Source organism: Poecilia mexicana, unplaced genomic scaffold (assembly GCF_051168715.1).
Source record: "Poecilia mexicana isolate PSO_F unplaced genomic scaffold, ASM5116871v1 scaffold_5, whole genome shotgun sequence".
Taxonomy (NCBI): Eukaryota; Metazoa; Chordata; class Actinopteri; order Cyprinodontiformes; family Poeciliidae; genus Poecilia; species Poecilia mexicana.
This window is the reverse complement of record NW_028263374.1, coordinates 30,599,331-30,618,778: the sequence shown is the minus strand read 5'-3', so window position 1 is coordinate 30,618,778 and position 19,448 is coordinate 30,599,331. Positions and strand designations below refer to the sequence as shown.

The following is a 19,448-nucleotide window of genomic DNA, read 5'->3' as shown; positions in this document are numbered from 1 at the left end:
TTGTTGCTGATACTAATTAAATCTGAGCAGTCGGGCTTCAATGCGAACCGTTTCCAGTCAAAACTCCCACATGAAGCTCCGCAGCGCACACCCAGGGAGACGGGAAGTCTTCACTTCCTGCTTTCATGGCTGAACTTCTTTTTGAGTGAATTTCTGAAGGATTTTCCCATAGAGTTTGTTTTTTGGTGAGATTTCACACCATGTTTGCTTCCAGCCTGATCTCATGTTGCGACTGACAGAATCAGCCTGTCAGGATGGGGATGCGTTCACCGCCACAAGGTCAGCTCAACCCACCCACATTTATAGCATCCGTCTCTTTCTATACTGCTGCTTTCTCCTTCCACATAAGAAAATCACACACTTCATTTCCAATGAGCACACGCATGCATGCACCAACACTCAGACCGCCTCTTTACGTCCATCTATCTCTGCCAGAGCAGACCTCCAGCTAGCAGCTGACTGAAGCATGGCGCAGAGAAGCCAATCATCTCTGGCACCACCAACAAGTGTCATCAGAGTGTGTGTTCCTGCAGCGTGCACAACATGCACACACACTCCAACACCGGCAGAAAAACACAGCAAGTCAGAGGGAAAAAGTCTCATTTTACGACACGGAGCTTTAGCATCTCCTAGAAGTTAAACTTCCCTAATGCAGATGCGAATATGTGGCGCGCCAAACTCATTGGTTGGTTTAAACATTTTGCTATGTGTTCACACATATTTACAAACTGAAGCAACATTAAACTCATAGTTGGCTCATTCAGACATGAGCTAGCCAGGTAAAACTATAACCAACTCCTACTGAACAACAAAGAAACAAGGAACCAAACTAACTAACCAATGTTCCAACTAGCTGGCTGTGTATTGACCAACATTGGTTTGGGCTAGCTGAGCTGCTAACCACATCAAAAACTGAGGCAAAAGTCAATTTCATCACTTAGTTTCACATTTTTCCTTTTCTTCTCTTTTGTTCCTTTGGCATTAGATCATGTCAGACATTTAATAGGATGTTTTCTGAGGTCACTCATGTTACAAAACCGCTACGCTAACAGCGTTAGCATTCAGCATCAGAGCAAGAAGCTAAGCTAACTATCATCATTATTGGATGTAGTATTTAATATTCTATGCAAACTTTGTGTGGAAATTTTTATATAAATAAATTATATGTCTATAAAAAAAAGTTAAAGTTATTTTAGGCTGATTAAATCCAAAGTCAAATCATTTTATGTTAGGTGTTACAGCTAGATGCAGTCAGTTAGTAGCGGTGCTCACCGCCTGGTTGCCTAGTTACCGCCTGGTTACTGCCTGGTTGCCTAGTTACCGCCTGGTTACCTAGTTACCGCCTGGTTGCCTAGTTACCGCCTGGTTACCTTCTGGTTACCTCCTGGTTGCCTAGTTACCGTCTGGTTACCTAGTTACCGCCTGGTTACCGCCTGGTTGCCTAGTTACCGTCTGGTTACCTAGTTACCGCCTGGTTGCCTAGTTACCGCCTGGTTACCTCCTGGTTGCCTGGTTACGTCTGGTTACCTAGTTACCGCCTGGTTGCCTAGTTACCGTCTGGTTACCTAGTTACCTCCTGGTTACCGCCTGGTTACGTCTGGTTACCTAGTTACCGCCTGGTTACCTCCTGGTTGCCTAGTTACCGCCTGGTTACCGCCTGGTTACCTCCTGGTTGCCTAGTTACCGTCTGGTTACCTAGTTACCGCCTGGTTACCTCCTGGTTGCCTGGTTACTGCCTGGTTACCGCCTGGTTGCCTAGTTACCGTCTGGTTACCGCCTGGTTACCTCCTGGTTGCCTAGTTACCGTCTGGTTACCTCCTGGTTGCCTAGTTACCGCCTGGTTACTGCGTGGTTGCCTAGTTACCTTCTGGTTGCCACCTGGTTGCCTAGTTACCGCCTGGTTACCGCCTGGTTGCCACCTGGTTGCCACCTCGTCGCCTGCTCACCAGACCTGGGACCAACGGCCGTCTCCGGCGGCTTGACGTGTTGGAGATGTTAAGCAGATGCGTTTCTTTCAAACTTTCATCTGATTGGCTGAAACCAACAACTAAAACATGTGAATGACCAATAAACTCTGGTGTGTTAATCAGCTGAGTTTCTCCCACAGCTCAGATTTATTCTGTAAACAATTCAAACACAAAGTTTAAATTTTTAAAACCTCAGAAGATCAACAAGAATAAGAAACAAAAAACACTTTTTTCTCAGAAACTGGTGTTTTTATTTTTTATTTCTCTTTCTGCTCTGGCGATTTGTTCCTGGTTTTCTCATGTTGCATTTCTTATTTTAAGGTACAAATAAGAGGAAACTAATTTTCTGTCCTTACCTTGTTATCCACAGTTCATATTGTTTCGTGGTCATAAGAATCTCTGAACACCAGATCCTTTAAAATTAAGATGAACTTTCCTGCTGCTGCTTTTGGTCCGAGGAGGAACGGCTTCATGTTCTGACCCAGTTCTACTGGCGAGTTCAAAATCACTGCGATTACTTCATTAAATTAAAAAAGAAAAGGACAAAAGAGAACAAAGACTGCACTCTTTAGAAACAAAGAGGAGAAAATATGTAAGTAATTCATAGGACTGCAACTCGGATCAGAATCTCCACTTAGTGGCGTCTGAAGTCTCTTCCTGCTGAGTCGGAATAAACGAAGGTCGGCTAACTGTAAAAACATCTGCTAAATATTTAACACTTATGAGATTTGTTGCAGAAACAAAACTCAGGAGCTGCACATGAAAGCTTTAAATGAGCCGTGTAATCTGTGATTTATTCCAAACCGCTGAAATATTTAGTCTGCACAACACAGACTTCATCTGAACAGAATCTTAAATGACTGCATAAATACCTGCCTGGTCAGAAAAACACCAAACGCCTTCAGGATAAATTCCTCAGGCGTTTCTGCTTCCATCTCAAGATGTGTGACATTCTTTTAGCTGTGCAGATTCATTTTCTGAACTTCTTTAAATCATTTAAATATTCTTCACTACAATGACTGGGCTGACCAGAGTTACCTTTAGTTTTAGATAACTAGCAGGTCCAAACCTCCTGAAGCCTTAAATGAAAACCTTCAGACTGAACAGAAACCTGATTTCATCTTTTTAATCATGGATGTGACGTTAATAAGCCATCTGATCCTGTTTATGACTTTGCTCTGAACTCACTGCATGAGCTATTATCACTTTTATTTGGTTTAAAATTATATTTAATGAACAAATGAAATACAAAAGGAGTGGATGATTATTATATTTAAAGGTTATTTAAAGGATTTTTATTTCTGTTCAGCCTTTTCCTCCATTTATTACATTTTCCTTTTATTATGTTTCTACATTACAAATTAAACTAAAATGCCGTTAATCCACAAAACACTCGTAGTAAAGAACTACAATCATTTCCTCTGCAATAACATGCTCTGGTTCCCTTTTGTACCTTTTGAATAAATATTAATTTTACTTTTTGCAAATAATTCTACAATTTTTGTAAATTTCACTAATAAAATTATATTTCTCTCAGTGAATATAAAACCATATTAGGGATAAAATGGGTTATTGGGAAAAAGGACGAAATGAACAAATCAGTGGTATGTACATATATTCACACAAAATGTTGTCATTAGTTCAATTGTGCCAGCAGCTCATGATATAAACTAATCTCACACATGCTGATGTTTCAAAACTTATTTGGTAATTATTGAGTTTCTGCTTCAACACATAAAAACATTTCGGGAGACATTTTAATCCAGAAATCTTAATGAAAATTATGCTTAAAGTTGATTATTTTCAAAAGGTAATTTTAATCTGATAAACCGGACGCATCCAAACACACGTTCTAATTTTAAATATTGCTGATTCGTTGTCCCCTTTCTTTATTTCTGCTGTTTTATTTCGGTTTCCTCTGCAGCTTTCTGTCCCAGAAACATAAAAACAATTAAAAATCTCACATTTCCGCAGGTGAACGTCAGAAAGCTGCAGGAGGATCAGCAGATGAGTTTTCTCTAATCATCCGTCTCCTAATGAATGCAAATCCAATTCTAATAAAAAGAATCCACTTTAAGCCTCTTAGCCTAAACTGTGGCGAGTTTGAGCAGGAGAAGCTGAAATCCAGCGATGGAGAGAAAATCGACCAGGATGATGTCAGACAAAGAGTCTCTGATGGAGAATAGAGTCCGGCTCCAACGCCACGCGACGCCATACCGCGATTCGCCACGCGATGCGCCACGCAGCCAGACGAGACGCCACGCTATGAGACGCCACGCGACGAGACGCCACGCTACGAGACGCCACGCTACGAGACGCCACGAAACGCGACGCCACGAAACGCGACGAGACGAGACGCCACGCGACGAGACGCCACGAAATGCGACGCGACGAGACGCCACGAAACGCGACGAGACGCGACGAAACACCATACCGTGATGCGCCACCCGACGAGTTAATCAGAGATTAGTACATCAGAGATTAGTTCATCGGAGATTAGTTAATCAGAGATTAGTTAAGAGATTATTTCAGAGATTAGTTCATCTAATCTGTTTTTATGTCGCCGTCTGTACTCAGTTCGCATTCTTTGGTTCTAGAAAGAAAGTTATTAATCTCCTTCCTGCTGGCAGAAACTTTTCCTGTTTTCATTTGCAAACTGACATATTAATTAATAATAGAGAGAAATTAACATCCAAGATGAGAAAAAGCTTTTTATGAATGCTATAATAATGTTGAGAGCGAAATCACAAATTTCCTTTTTCCAACAAATAAATCTGGTCAGTAAAATCTAAAGGAGAAAATCAAAAATCAGTTATCAGATATTATTTAATTTCCTCAGCCACTAAATGTTTGGTGGTTCTGATTCAGGCCCAGCAGGAGCTGAAACGATCAAACATTTTTATAAATTATTTAATTTAATCCACAGAAACCACCTGATTATAAAGTTTTCTAATATCTGCTGAAGTTTTTATCATAAATATGACAGAAAAACGAGCCGATCCAGAGATCCAGAGATCAGCAGCAGAACCAGATTCTTCACATTCGGAGCTGATAATAAAACTGATCCAGTTCATTTATTTGGTAGGAACAATGACATTAATTTATATTTATGTAACTGCACAACTTTTCTCACATAAAACAAAAAATTCAAACAATAAATGCAAACCAGGAAACAACACAATTATAAAAAGAAGTAATTTCAGTTTTATGGTACACATTTGCTGTCGAGCTCCATTTCTGTTAAATTAAACTTGTATTAATTAGAAGTTAGCATTTCAGGCTCATTTTGTCTAAATTTTAACTGCATTTCTCTGCAGACCCAGATCTTTGTATTGATCTACAGTAAATCCATATTTCAGGAGCTTCTAAAGTCTGATTAGGATTTATTTTTTATTTTGACCCAAATGTGTCAGAAATATGATGAAAAGCTACCAGCTAAAGTTTTAAAGTTTCCTCTGGATTTGTGTGAATTCAGTTGGTTAAAATCCATGTTTTTGTTTTCTGGAGACGAGCGCGATGCGTTCAGGTGACGACGTTCTTCTGGTTGCTTCGGTTTCTAGAATCCCTCATTAGGATTCATGTCGGCGTCTCGCCAACAAAACTTCAAACTCCCACAGAATCAAGGAGAAAAATCCCTGAATTCAGTTTTTGTCCAATCGTGTTTAGATTGTTTACATTTAAATATTTACTTTGTAAATGTTAGAACTGAAGCCAGTTTGTCTGGATGTCGTTAAAGTTTAGATGAAAAACAGCAGAAGTGCCTGGACCTGGCAGGTTTATTAACATTTATCGCCCAGTAAACCCTGTCAGTTATTCAGCAAACAGATTAAAATGCTTCATTTTTCTGGCTGCAGCTGAATGTGATGATTTACAGCAATGCTCAGTTTGAGAGAATGAAACTGATTTTTTCTTGGAGTCACCCTGAAGACTTTGTGGTAATTTTGCATCAGTCACTCCTCATTGACTTTGCACTAAAAGCCAGGAGGATAATTGGGCCATTACAGGAAAACATCGACGTACGTTTAGCTGCAGGGAGGCTGGAGGAGCGTTAAACTGACTCTATATCAACCAGAAGTCAAAGACGCCCAAGACCTCATCAGCCGTTACGATCTGCAGGTTTAACTCTGAATCTGATGCTGTCAGAACAGCCGGTTGTTTAGTGACGTTACAACCGAGTGAATATTTTACTGGATATTTGCTCTTCAGCTGCTCGGGTTTCAGTGCAGATGGAAAACATTTACAGTCGCTCCACTAGATAAAAACTTAAAACCCAGAAATTAATCCTAATCTGACACGTATAAAATTATTTCCCACATGACACTTTTCATTTATTTTACTTTTTATCTCTGAAATGCTTCATATTAAAGAAGTCCATATATCAAAGACACCCTGAGTAATTTCTAAATGCTAATTTTCTGTGGAAGAGAAAAAACGTCTAAACAAGGAACAGAAACAGGAAATGCAGAAAATAAATCTAAGAGTAACAAATTATAACGACAAGGAAGAAACGAAGCTAAAACTAGAATCACTACGAAGAACTGAAGGTAGCAAAGAATCAAGCTGGTCTGATCACAGAAAGGATCAATAAATCAAACGCCTGGTTCTACACCACCTGGTTCTACACCACCGCCTGGTTCTACACCACCTGGTTCTACACCACCGCCTGGTTCTACACCACCTGGTTCTACACCGCATGGTTCTACACCACCGCCTGGTTCTACACCGCCCGGTTCTACACCGCCCGGTTCTACACCGCCTAGATCTACACCGCCCTGTTCTACACCGCCCGGTTCTACACCGCCCGGTTCTACACCACCCGGTTCTACACCGCCCGGTTCTACACCGCCCGGTTCTACACCGCCTGGATCTACACCACCCTGTTCTACACCGCCTGGTTCTACACCACCTGGTTCTACACCACCTGGTTCTACACCACCTGGTTCTACACCACCCTGTTCTACACCGCCTGGTTCTACACCGCCTGGTTCTACACCACCTGGTTCTACACCACCTGGTTCTACACCACCCTGTTCTACACCACCCGGTTCTACACCGCCTGGATCTACACCACCCTGTTCTACACCGCCTGGTTCTACACCACCCTGTTCTACACCGCCTGGATCTACACCACCCTGTTCTACACCACCCTGTTCTACACCGCCTGGTTCTACACCAACCGGTTCTACACCGCCCGGTTCTACACCGCCTGGATCTACACCACCCTGTTCTACACCGCCTGGATCTACACCACCCTGTTCTACACCGCCTGGATCTACACCACCCTGTTCTACACCGCCTGGTTCTACACCGCCTGGTTCTACACCGCCTGGATCTACACCGCCCTGTTCTACACCGCCCGGTTCTACACCGCCTGGATCTACACCACCCTGTTCTACACCGCCTGGATCTACACCACCCTGTTCTACACCGCCTGGATCTACACCACCCTGTTCTACACCGCCTGGTTCTACACCGCCTGGTTCTACACCGCCTGGATCTACACCGCCCTGTTCTACACCGCCCGGTTCTACACCGCCCGGTTCTACACCGCCCGGTTCTACACCACCCGGTTCTACACCAACCAGTTCTACACCGCCCAGTTCTACACCGCCTGGATCTACACCACCCTGTCCTACACCGCCCGGTTCTACACCGCCCGGTTCTACACCAACCAGTTCTACACCAACCAGTTCTACACCAACCAGTTCTACACCACCCGGTTCTACACCATCCGGTTCTACACCAACCGGTTCTACACCAACCGGTTCTACACCAACCGGTTCTATACCGCCCGGTTCTACACCGCCCGGTTCTACACCAACCGGTTCTATACCACCCGGTTCTACACCACCCGGTTCTACACCAACCGGTTCTACACTGGACCAACCTGTTGGTTCTGGTTCTGCTCCGCATCAGAACCAGAACCAAGCAGCACCGAGCTTGTGTGTGTGACCGGTCCAACCTCAGTGTCTTTCTGGGTTTGCCGTCTTTTATTTTGCCTGTTAGACAGAAACGGCAGTGGCCACTCCACGCAGTCTGGCCCAAAACGTCTCACTTTGCAAGGAAAAAACATCCAAAATAAAGAAAAAATACCCAAATCAAACAGAAAAACCCGCCACAACTCCGTGAAATCAAGCCAACATAACTCAGTTTCATAACTGTAACACAGGAACTCGTATTAACTTGTAAATTTAAATAAAATCCAACTTCGGCTCATATGACATGAAACGGTGTGAAAGGTGAGTTAACCCATAAAAACGTCTTACCTCCTGCTAGCCCGGCGCAGCATTTAGCCTCCACCTGCACGCATCAGGCTGCGTGACCACGCTGCGTCAGGTGCGTTCAACGGCAATAGGAAATACTCACTTCAAACAGGTTCTAATAAAAAATAACTAACTTACAAAACAAATAATAACCTGCTACATACCGAGTTTCTTTAATTCTAGACTTTCTGTTGGTTTTAAACCATAATAAATGAAACATTGACCAACATATTTGATGAGGATTTACTGCCTGCCTGTTTGTAAACAGATTTATGGACTGTCCTTTGTGACTGTCTGGCAGGTTTTGGGCCGGTCGGAACCATTTGGACCCCTCAGGTCTTCGTCTCCATTGTGGCAGCAGCTCTTACTGCTAGCGTCGCCGGCCGGCATCCAGCTGTCACTGCGTCGTTCAGAGAAGTAAAGCGGATTGTGGAGACGTTTGGACGGGAAGGAAAGCAGAGTAAACCGACCGGAAGCTGCGCCGCTCATCAGGAATGCCGACTGAAGCGTGACGTCAGCGGCCGCCGCGGCGGGAAACTCTTCAGCAGGACGAAGACCAGAAGGAAAACCGGAGTCTGACACAAACAGCGTAAATAAAACACACACCATTAATATTTCAGCATCTGTAGAAATAAAAAGATGCTTGTGTTTGAGGCTGTAGCGGCTGGTCGGTCGGTTCTCCAGGTGCTCCAGGTAAACTGGAGTTCCTGATGGTCGATGCAGGAAGAGAAGACAACAGGTATGGGCAGCCATTTTCTCAGCTTTCTGCCTCACCAGCACAGAGAAATCCGTTTTAAAAACCAAAATAAAAACCTACAAAGCTGTTTGTGTTAAAGAATAGATCCCTTTACAGCTCATGATTAAATAGTTCATATATCTGACGGAAACCATGCATTATTCAGGACACACACACACACACACACACACAGTAAATTATTTACCCACATTCATCAAAGCTAAACAGTAATATTCCAACATGTTTCCATCCATCTCCATAGACCTGCAGCTTAGAGCCTGAAGTTTTGCTTTTCACCTGGACAATCTGACAGCAGTTCAGTGACAGGATGTTCCTGTTTGCTGCTCACTGCCAGGTGAGACGGATCCATTGATGCACACAGCAGGAAGCCAGGTGAGGATCAACAGCGACGTCATTAATTGATCTGGTTGAAGGAATAACTAACTATACTGAACCAGTCGCTGTTCCATCAGTTGGATCTGAATGATGTGATGAGGAAACTGGATGAAGATCTGGCTCAGAAACAGGCAGTTACCTGCAGACGAGGCCCCTCAGGGGCCACTGTGGGGCCCTGAATTATTCACACTGCACCTATCCAACAAAATGAATCCGTTTTATTTGCAGACAACAAAAATGTCTGCTGCCTGTAAATCTGCAAAAGATATTTTCAGACTGGGATGGTGGCAATAAAACCAGAAGAATGATCTGAGATCCTCAAACTGTGGAAATATTTAGTTTTTCTGTCTGTGGAGGGAAACTGTGAAATGCAGGGATGACCAAATATCACCCAGTTTAAAAGAAATGAAACTGAATATTCTTAATATAAGTTTAAAACCAAACAAACGACTGCAGACGGATCCACCATGATGAGACGACGACAGCTTTGGTTTTTATTTATACTCATTTCTTTCCCATTACAAAGATGGAGGGAAACATTAACTTCTCCTCTTATTTAGCAGAAAAGGAGGAGCTCACTTCTCAAAGTCATATTTCCACCTGCTTATTTATAAATGTCAAGCTATTTGGCTTGCTAACTAAATATTTAGCTAATATGTAAATTCACTTGCCAATAACAGGAAGTGTACTACCAAAATAAAAGCTTGGTCTTCCAGCCCTCCTAATAATCTCCCTCTGTCGAACCGCTTCATGTCTCCTCTTCATCTTTTCTTTTCTTGTTCAACATTTCAGCTGAAAACGAGGAAACTCTGTTTTTAAGACAATCCAGACATTTAGCAACAGATCAGCATTCAGTCAAGACACAGCTTTTATTTTGATAGTCCACTTCCGCTACCATGTGAACACATTAGATCAATATTTAGCTCTGAGCTGCTAACTAAATATTTAGTTAAATATTTATGTAGCATATTTGAAGCTAAATGTTTCCTTTTCCAATAATATTTTTTAAACTTTGACATTTTGTAAATGAGTTAATAACATGAAGATATGAGTTTGAAGATGCTCCATGTTTTCTGACTGTCTTAATAAGCCAGATTATTGTCGTTTATTTTCCAGGCATGTTTGAAGCAAACTAATAAACTAAACTCCTCCCTGTGGTCAGTCCAGGCTCCCTTTGATAAACGGTTTGATCTGTTGGTTTGGCTAATAGCCCGGAGAAACACACACACACACACACACACACACACACACACACACACACACTGCGTGTCCGTGGAGACCTCTCCTGGTCCTGCTGCGTATCTCTGCTGGTTTTCTCTAATCTCGTTCATCCGCAGCGACAGGGTCAGATATCCGTTATCTCTGGGTCCAAACGGACCCAAACGGACCTGCCTGCGCTGCGAGAGCCAACAGAACCACGGAGGGGACGGGGCGGGATGCTGCTGCAAATTAGATAGTGGCAGGTATTATCCATTTCCGAGACGTATGGAAGTCCAAGGACAGCGCCAGCAGGGTAAACAATGCTTACAGGAGGCGGCCGGATAAATAAAGGCAGCAAATAAAGAGCGGTGATGACTGTGGACAGAGTGAGGGATGGCGGCGGCGCGGCTGCAGGCCTCGGGTGGAGCCGCGTTAATGATGGAGCTGCTTTATGAAACAATGCAGGTCCTGGTGGCAGCTCCCTGGACTCATCTGGGACTCCTGTTCGCTTTGCTTGCTTGGAGCTTCTGCTTTAGTTTCAGCTTTTTCTGACTCTGCTGCTCCAAGAAACATAAAAAAATATTTTATTTTTCATTTTAACTCCAGCTAACCTCCTTGTTTTCTTAGCGTTTCCCCACTCATGTTTCTGAATCGGGGTGCTTCCTGCATTTGTTAACAGAAACTCCCGATAAAAACTGCTGTCGTCATGTTTTAGATTCTCATTGGATCTGCTTTTCTAACTGGACGGATGTTCAAAGTGTGATGCTCTGCTGCAATAACATCCAGGTTTTACTGAACATCTTTCTCATTCATATGAATGTTGGTTAGACAGAAATATCTCCCCGTTTTCTACCAGAACCAGAACCGGCTGTGCAGGACGGACACGGCTAACACGTTAGCGCCTGAGCTAAGTGGGAGCAGGTAGATGTGAAATAAGAGACATAGGAGATTGTAGATGTTAAATTTTCAAAATAAATCTGAAACTGATTTCTGTCTACTTTCTTCAGATTTATTCTGATCTGTTATTGTTTTAATTCTCATGAATTTGCTGCTAATGTTTGGTTAAACATGTTGAAAATGAGACAAACTGTCAGAAAGGTAAAAGCTCGTCATGTGGAGGAGGAAATGCCTTCGGATCAATGAAGCTGGTGATTTGGCTCATTATGTCCTTTGTTCAGTAAAGTGAGGCGTTGAGCCGAGCGGTCAGAGCCACATCATTAACAACCTCTCCTCGACTCCTCGGACTCGCTCAAACCGCCGTTTCAGCTGCTTGAGCGGATCTTCCAGAGACTGGAGCACATGAGGGTCTCTGTGAGTCTTTAATCAGACCATTGATCCCTCGCCTCTCTGCCGCTAATGGATATTGAAAAAGACATTGATGGGCTCTAAATGAAAGTGGTTGTCTCCGTAAAGTGGCATTTCAAACTTCCGCTGCAGCCGGGCTGGGATGTGGGACTTTCACCCTCAGGGATTTCAGCATTTTTTACTTCTCGACTCGTATTCTTGATCTGCTTCCTGCAGGCCGAAGCTCCGTTCTCACCGGATGTGAGCTCATGGTTTTTATGTTTGGTATGATGAAGATTTTGGATCTTTACCCAGAAATGTGTCAATCCTCTGCGACTTTTCCTGGAGCTACTTTAGCATTAGCTGGGAGTCCTCTAGTTTGATCTGGCGTCTCTTTTTAAATTTACCCTACAGAGCAACCTGCGTATAATAGGTAGCTACTGTAGGTAACTATACCTATCCTACAGAGCAACCTGCGCTTGTACGTTAACTCCTAAAGCAGATGTAAATATTTCTCCTGATTCGTTCAACAACATAAGCTGCAACTTTATTGAGACTCGGTGAAACTTTTCCTCCGACTCGCCTGATTGGACAGAACCAGAACAAAATGTACTTCTTGAACAAATTTACTGGATTTCTGTCTCTGTTCTTCTCCAGTCTCTGCAACAACTGAATATTTGATTTAATAATTATGTTTACTTTGCACTCATTGACTTAAACAAGCTGCTAATCTGATCAATCAAATGTCATTCAGAGGCCTGAAGAGCTCAGCTGCTTCACTGCAACAACCAAAAGGCTTTAGGACAGAAGTAAACGTCAGCCAGGTGAGGGTAAAGCTGACAGACACCGTCAGAAACCAGAACCGTGAAACCGGAGCAAAGCCGTAAATACGGAGGAGAGAAAACAGGTTGGTCTGATCAGCAGGATGAACATCAGCTGGAGGAACCAAAACCCAGAAACCAGATTTATCAGATTCAAAACGAAACGCTACGAAGAAACTAGAAAACTGGAAAAGCAACACATGAGAAATAAAGATGAATTTTAACTTTTGGTAACAGACAGAAATATTCCAGAACAGAACCAGAAGCTTCAGGAATATTTAAAACTGAACAATGGGCTCTTTGCACCTAAGGCGTTGACGTCACATCTCCAGGAGCTAATGCGGCTCACTTTTTTCCGCTTTGAGTTACCATGACTGGTAGAAAAGACTAAGTTGTATTTCAGATGCAAAAAAACAATACTATTAACATTGTTGTCTTCCTAATATAATGGGCTTTTAAGTTTTCCTTAATTTCCAAGCGATCCTGAATTAAGAAGATGGCTTGTAAATATCTGTCGCTACCAGCTAACGCCGCACAGCAAAGTTTGCAGCCTTCACTTCACTCCGGATCAGCCTAAAACTACCGGGGACACGGATGGTAAATAAAGGAGCCTCCCTGAGTTATTTCCATGGAATCACTTCTATATTCAGCCTGAAAGAGTTTATGGGAACGAGAGAGCAGACCAGAGCCAGACAGCCGAGCGACTGATCCGCCTGTACATCCTGCTGTAAACACCGTCCTATCTGAGCTCTGAACAAGAAACATGCAAAGGTAATAAAACGAAATAACATGGAGACATGAAGCAACACGGTCATATTTTTCTAAAAGCAGCAACTTTGAACCTGAACAGCTGAACCAGATCTCTGACACCAGAGCTGCGCTACTGTCAAGCTATGAGGCTTGTTGAGCTCCGTCAGGCTTCGGAAGTAAAAAGCCCGAACCGGAACCTCCCCTTTAGTCTGACACTAACGACAATAAACACACATAATATACTTGAAAATAAGATAAATACATTGTCCGTTAGAATGTTTAGATACTTAAATAGCACATTTTACAAGAACAATGTCCGAGAATATTGCCTACTAGCATAAGCTAACGTTAATGTTAGCCACAAAGTTTAAGTAAAACTCACCTTCGTGTCAGTGAATGTATAACGAGGCGAACATCTTAAAACCTTTCTCCAGCTGACTTGTTGGGGCTTCGGATCGATGTACAAACCTTGGCCAAGCACTGCAGCACCTGATGTAAATTATATTTGTATTGGATCAGAAACAATCGAGCCGCTTTACCCCGAACGCGGAAGCTGAGGTGCAAAGAGCCCATTAGATATGGAAAGCAAAGAGGGACAAATCTAAACATAAAACCAAGTTAATGACGGATTTACTGAACCGTTTGGACTCCAAGCAACATTCAGCTTCTATGCATCGTAAATCTGGAACAAACTGTCAGAAAACTACAAAACAGCCGAAACACTGAGTTCATTTAACTAAACAACACCTTTGATTCTGGTCTGACAATTAGTTTTCTTAAAAACTTTATTTAGTTTGGATATTTTACTGAATAATTCTGGTGGCTTTATTTCTGTCTTTGGTTCCTCTGGTCTTTCACAGGAGAGCTGAGGAGCGTTCTGCGGCTCCTCCACCCTTCAGATGTGAAGGAACCATTTGGTGTCAAACATTTACTGCAGGAGGGAAACAAAAGCAGCTGCATGGTTTCTAATTCCTCCATCAACATCCTCATTTCAGTTTGTGCTGAGAATCAGCGAGCAGAGCGGCGCTCCATCGACGAGCCTTCAGCGCGGCAGCAGATTGATCGCCTCGCTGCAGACTCGAGTCGTGTCGGATCGATGGGGCAGATTTACAGGAGCAAACGTTCGTCAGGCTGTGATGGAGGAGGAACCGGAAAACTGCAGGAAATATGGCAGCTGGACTCATGGAAACACGGAGACGAGCGCTTCCACACAGGAAGTCACTGAGCTTCAATCGGCCAATCAGGAGGCCTGATGTAGGACCGAGGCCTGAAGGGCCTGACCTGACCTTTGACCTGGCTGATCGTGTGTCTGGAGGTTTTTGGAGTTGATTCTGAAGATGAATAGTCAGAAAGTCTTCAAACTTTTTCCTTACGAAACATTTTCTTCATGTTTCTTGTGGTTTTAACTCATTTTAATAAAAAAGCCTGAAGTTTTTATTACATCTGGAAAACTAAGTGTGGAAAAATGCAAACAGGATCATGTGACTTTATTAACGACTCCAGATCCAACTTCATGCGCAGATCACAGAAATAAACTAAAGATGCTGCAGGAAAAGAGTTTTAGTTCTATAAAAATAAAAACAGCATCTAAATGAGTCGAAAACAGGAACAAAAACCTGGCGATGGTTTAACAGCCACAGCTGGAATGAATCCAGGACAGATTTCTCGTTAAAACAAGAAACTCTCAGGATAACGAGCTGCAAAACTCGTTAAAACAAGAAAGTTTCTCATCTATAATGACAATAACCAGGTTTTCACATCAGAGACTTGGCCAAGAACAGCAGCTCACAGAAAATAAACTAAGAAAACGGTAAAAACACGATGAGCAGAAATAACAAGGCGAGTTTCAGGAAACGGGTTTTTGTGTTTCCAGATCATCAGATTTTCTTGTTCCAGTTAAAACATGTCCATTAAAACAACATTACTCTGAAAAAAAACAAGCAGAAACAGAATATGGATGTTCATATGAATCTGTGATTCTGAGCTCAGCGCTGAAGAACCGGCCCGTTTCCCTGCTGGTCGGTTCTGGTTTGGTTCCGTCTGCACTTGTTCTGGTTGAATGTTTTCAGTATTTGTAGTCCAAACATCTTATTGCACTTAAAGAAGTCAAAACTAACTTGCAGGAATCTCTTCAGCTACATGCAGACGTTTGTTTCAATGCTGAGGGTAAAAACGTTGCAGCTCCGCTGGCAGATTAATCCGAAACCATCTGGAACCAGAACTTTATCGATGTTCTGGGATTATTTCTAAAAACCAACTGTTACAGCTGCAGCTGAGATTTGTGTTGAGGTTTACTCAGATATTTGCATCAGAACAGAATTTAGTGATGGAGGAGGAAGAGGAGGATGAAGAGGAGGAGGAGGATGAAGAGGAGGAGGAGGATGAAGACGAGGATGAAGACGAAGAGGAGGATAAAGAGGAAGAGGAGAGGAAGAGGAGGATGAAGAGGAAGAGGAGGAGGATGAAGAGGAGGAGGAGGATGAAGAGGAGGAGGAAGACGAAGAGGAGGATGAAGAGGAGGAGGAGGATGAAGAGGAGGATGAAGACGAGGATGAAGACGAAGAGGAGGATGAAGAGGAAGAGGAGAGGAAGAGGAGCAACGCTTCGCCTCCGATTCAGATCAATTTATTCTCCCATTATGAATAAATAAATCAGTTCAGATTTACTGATATTCTGTTCCAGGTGTTTGAGGGAATCGCAGCAGAGCAGCTGCTGTGGCTGGATGGGGCTGGATCCCGGGTCCAGGCTCCTACCGGGTCCAGGCTCCTACCGGGTCCAGGCTCCTACCGGGTCCAGGTTCCTCCCTGGTCCAGGCTCCTACCGGGTCCAGGTTCCTCCCTGGTCCAGGCTCCTCCCTGGTCCAGGCTCCTACCGGGTCCAGGCTCCTACCTGGTCCAGGCTCCTACCTGGTCCAGGCTCCTACCGGGTCCAGGCTCCTACCGGGTCCAGGCTCCTACCGGGTCCAGGCTCCTCCCGGGTCCAGGTTCCTCCCGGGTCCAGGCTCCTACCGGGTCCAGGCTCCTACCGGGTCCAGGTTCCTCCCTGGTCCAGGCTCCTACCGGGTCCAGGTTCCTCCCTGGTCCAGGCTCCTACCGGGTCCAGGTTCCTCCCTGGTCCAGGTTCCTCCCTGGTCCAGGCTCCTACCGGGTCCAGGTTCCTCCCTGGTCCAGGCTCCTACCGGGTCCAGGTTCCTCCCGGGTCCAGGCTAACTCAGAGCTACAGAGGCAAACTGTTGCAATGCATTATGGGTGATCCATTTACTCGCCGTTAGCTCGTGATGCCTCCTCTGCAGTCTGAAGCTCCATGATTGTGACGATTCATCGTTTAAGATCCAGGAACCAGAAGCAGATTTCTCTCCTCTTGGTTTCATTCTGATGGTTTTGGTTTCTGCAGATTATATGTAGATCTTTGGAATCTGCTGATCCGTTTGTTCCAGCTGAGGGAACCCGATGGCGCCGGTTAAAACCCGACTCCTCCAGGGTGGAAAGACATCAGCAATGAGCAGAGAAGCAACGGCTGCGGCTCATCAGAGTCGCTCTGCAGGTAAAGGATTTACAGGTAAAGACATCAGGAGCTTTGAGGTTCTGAACAGAATGAAAAATAAAACCTTGTCTACGTCAGATTCTACTGTTAAAAACTTTATAAGCTCTAAAATAATCCCAGATTAACCAGGCAGACGTCAGTTTCAGTTCCTCTCCAACCTTCAGAGTCGATAACGACTTCAAAGCCTCTTGGATCTGCAGAGGCTTTGAAACAAGCAGGAGGAAACAAGTTCTAACGTCCAAGAGCTGCTTGCATCAGCAGCACAGAGGCAGCCTGGACGGGAGAGGAAGAGGAGAGGAAGAGAGGAGGAAGAGGAGAGGAAGAAGAGGAGAGGAAGAGGAGAGGAAGAGGAAGAGAGGAGGAAGAGGAGAGGAAGAGGAGAGGAAGAGGAGAGGAGAGGAGGAAGAGGAGAGGAGGAAGAGGAGGAAGAGGAGAGGAGGAAGAGAGGAGGAGAGGAAGAGGAGGAAGAGGAGAGGAAGAGAGGAGGAGAGGAAGAGGAGAGGAAGAGAGGAGGAAGAGGAGAGGAAGAGAGGAGGAAGAGGAGAGGAAGAAGAGGAGAGGAAGAAGAGGAGAGGAAGAGAGGAGGAGAGGAAGAGAGGAGGAGAGGAAGAAGAGGAGAGGAAGAAGAGGAGAGGAAGAAGAGGAGAGGAAGAGAGGAGGAGAGGAAGAGGAGAGGAAGAGAGGAGGAAGAGGAGAGGAGGAAGAGGAGAGGAAGAGAGGAGGAGAGGAAGAGGAGAGGAAGAGAGGAGGAAGAGGAGAGGAAGAGAGGAGGAAGAGGAGAGGAGGAGGAAGAGAGGAGGAAGAGGAGAGGAAGAAGAGGAGAGGAAGAGAGGAGGAGAGGAAGAGGAGAGGAAGAGAGGAGGAAGAGGAGAGGAAGAGGAAGAGAGGAGGAAGAGGAGAGGAAGAAGAGGAGAGGAAGAAGAGGAGAGGAAGAGAGGAGGAAGAGGAGAGGAAGAAGAGGAGAGGAAGAGGAAGAGAGGAGGAAGAGGAGAGGAAGAGGAGAGGAAGAGAGGAGGAAGAGGAGAGGAAGAGGAGAGGAAGAGGAGAGGAAGAGGAGAGGGAGAGGAGAGGAAGAGGAAGAGAGGAGGAAGAGGAGAGGAAGAGAGGAGGAAGAGGAGAGGAAGAGGAGAGGAAGAGGAAGAGAGGAGGAAGAGGAGAGGAAGAGGAGAGGAAGAGAGGAGGAAGAGGAGAGGAAGAGGAGAGGAAGAGGAGAGGAAGAGGAAGAGAGGAGGAAGAGGAGAGGAAGAGAGGAGGAAGAGGAGAGGAAGAGGAGAGGAAGAGGAAGAGAGGAGGAAGAGGAGAGGAAGAGAGGAGGACCTGGTCCCGGTCCTGGTCCTGGTCCCTGTCCCGGTCCCTGTCCCGGTCCTGGTCCTGGTCCCTGTCCCGGTCCCGGTCCTGGTCCCTGTCCCGGTCCTGGTCCTGGTCCCTGTCCCTGTCCCTGTCCCTGTCCCGGTCCCTGTCCCGGTCCCTGTCCCGGTCCCTGTCCCGGTCCCTGTCCCGGTCCCGGTCCCGGTCCCTGTCCCCTGTCCCGGTCCCGGTCCTGGTCCTGGTCGGGTTGTTCCTGACTTTCAGGTTTTTAGAGGTTTTTTAAATCAACTTTCTATTGGTTTCCTGGTTTCCTCTTTATTATTAACAAAATATTCAAACTGGTCTTGTGTGTCAAAATGTTACAGGAAACGATTAAAATCACTGGAACAAAATTATTCTGACATTAATTTTCTGAGTAAATTAATGTCTCAGAAAATAGCGAGTATTTAGCTTACTCGCTACACATGTAGTTTGGAGAATAATTAATTGGTTAACTAAACTAAATATTAGTTTAGTTAACCAATATTAGTTAAATGTAAATATTTTGTTTTCAAATTAAATATTTAGCTTGAAACTGCAACATTTAAAGTTAATTAATAACATGGTAAAAATATCTGATACTGAATTTGCATATTAGCTTCATACTTAGCTCTGAGCTAGCTGAATATGCAACAAAACAATTAGCTAACTATTTAGCTTGATAGTTAAGTATCTAGTTTGAAGCTTTAACTTTTATCCATAAGATGTTACTTTGAAAAATAAAAACACATTTTTCTCTTGCCAGGCTAAAAAACAGAATTATTGCTGTTCATTTCTGACTGTTTAACCAAAAACAACCCACAGCCTTTCAGCAAAGTCTCGTTTCTTCCAGGAAATGTCAGGTCTGCCTGTTCCTGGACTGGGTTTGGTTGAGTTAAAATAAATATTTCAGATGGTTTGGGTGGCAGGTGAGGTTAGAGGTCAGAGGTCAGGGCATGCCAGCTACCAACATTCAAATCTGACCCGTGGAAAATGACAGGCTATATCAGAAACAAGTAAAAAATAAAGGAGCCGTTTTAACCTGGCAGGAAAACAAATCAGAACAACCTTTTAATGTTGGTGTATTTTATTCACATTGAAGCGTTCTGCGATAATTTAACAAACTGCAACTAAAGTCAAGGGTTCACAGGTTTGTAAGCTG

General features: G+C 44.2%; 1 long non-coding RNA gene across 1 annotated transcript; it reads left to right on the top strand.

Moving 5' to 3' along the window:
* Positions 1-8,403: 8,403 nt before the first annotated feature.
* On the top strand, positions 8,404-10,523 carry LOC106910628 (uncharacterized). The gene is made up of 2 exons (XR_015762963.1): positions 8,404-8,969; positions 9,229-10,523. It is a non-coding gene; the product is annotated as an uncharacterized LOC106910628 (long non-coding RNA).
* The last annotated feature ends 8,925 nt before the right edge of the window (positions 10,524-19,448 follow it).